The sequence below is a fragment of the Rhipicephalus microplus genome, chromosome 2, assembly GCF_043290135.1.
Source record: "Rhipicephalus microplus isolate Deutch F79 chromosome 2, USDA_Rmic, whole genome shotgun sequence".
NCBI lineage: Eukaryota > Metazoa > Arthropoda > Arachnida > Ixodida > Ixodidae > Rhipicephalus > Rhipicephalus microplus.
In genome coordinates, this window is record NC_134701.1 from 79,608,534 (window position 1) to 79,610,449 (window position 1,916).

Consider the following 1,916-nt stretch of genomic DNA (forward strand, 5'->3'; position numbering starts at 1 on the left):
CGAGGTCGGAACTTCTCAAGGCTTGGTCCTCTCCCCCTTCCTCTTTAATATTGCTCTGTTTCTCTCAGCCCAGAAACTAAATCTCATCTCACACTTAAAGCATACCTTGTAAGGATGCAATAACTACATGGACTACGTATGACTCTGACGGGCAAATAGAAGAAACTCTTTAATTAGCAGCCGACACCATCTCAGCTCGCGCGTTATCTAATGGACTCAAATGCTCCCCCTCTAAATCCGCGCTCCTTCTTATGAGACGAAAATCAGCTGCTAACTCGCCCATCGAAATCACGTTACAAAGAACCGCTATCCTCCTCACGCCAACACTGCGAATCCTTGGCCTTTACTTGCAGGATTCCGGACGGAATGACCACACCCTCAAAACACTCAAGGCTTCTACGCAATCGTTATAGCAGTTTTTACGCCACGTATCTTCCATGCACAAGGGTTCAGACGAAGCGGACAACATGAAAGTTGTACATGCTTTCATACTTTGCCGCATTCTATACGCCACCTCATATCTTAAGCTGAACTGCACTGAAACTGAACGCGTGAATGCCGTGATCCGCCTTGCAACTAAGACAGCCCTGAACCTTCAGCTTTGAACCTTCCTCGTAGCACAAGCACGCGCAAACTTCTTGAGCTGGGCAAGCACAACGCCCTTTCTGAGCTTGTTGAGGCACGTATTCAGGCACAGTATTTAGGACTTTCCGCCAGCGCCATTGCCCGTGATATTCTCGTCTCTCTTCCCTTAAACATACCCGCTGATTAACAAACCTGCCTGGCCATTTCAAGACACATTCATGCCTTTAATATAGTCAAACCCTTGCCTCACAATTTCCGCCCTCAGCATCACATCACTGACCGCGTAGCTCGCGCAAAAGCCCTTCACAAGAGTCACAGACAAGCTGAGGATGCCGTTTGGGTAGACGCCGCTTGTATAGCAAAGGTAGTTGTGGCAGTTGCCTACAACACTACGCTACCTCATTCCCTGATTCACCACCTCCCCTCAACCACTACAGCTGAGGACGCAGAGGAGACCACCATCGCCTTAGCCCTTGCAAAATCCGATGCACAGTACGTCTTCACTTATTCAAAAACAGCTCTGTACAACTTTGCCAGGGGCAGGATACACCCCTCTGCCTGGCAGTTGTTGAACAACCCCACACAATATTTACCATGAATGGTAGAGCTTCATTGGGTACCGGCTCATTCAGAGAACCCCGAAAAAGAGGCTGTCGATAAAGTGGCTTGAGGGTTGTTCTGCCAGGCTCAGGACAGCCTCGATTCGGGCTTCTCGAAGGAACGGCCGCGCACTTTCGCTGAGCTCACGCAAACACCCCGTTTGAACCGTCGGATCTACTCTCCTCCAAATTGTTCTCTTACTCCCAAGAAATCCTATGAAGACGTCTCCAGACTGCCACTCTTTCTTCCCCTCAGCTGCTATCCAACTACTGCAGCACTTCCCCGGAATATTACCTCTGCGGCGAGCCTCACGCCACCCCTTCCCACACCCTATTCGGCTGCCCTGCTGATCATCCTCAACAGGAACAGCCTGCCATCTCAAGCTGGAAGGACTGGGAGGTCTTGCTCTCGTCTGGGGACCCAGCGTTGCAGCTTGCAGCAGTGACTAGGGCAGTCGATTTCATCGCGAAGAGCCATGACCCTGCAGACGTGGTGCGGGACCACGTGGTGGTCCAAGAACCCCGGAGAGTCCAAACACACTTGCTAATAAAGTTTTTCTGCCTGTCTCTGTCTATATTTAGCTATGGTGTTGAAGCGGTCCTAAATGTCTGCCCTTGTCAACGGACATAAAAATGATTTTATATGTGAATGCATTTTTAGTTGGGCTATGTCATGCGTACGTAAGGATCCATCCGCCACCCTCTCCTATACCAACAGCTGCGGACACACGC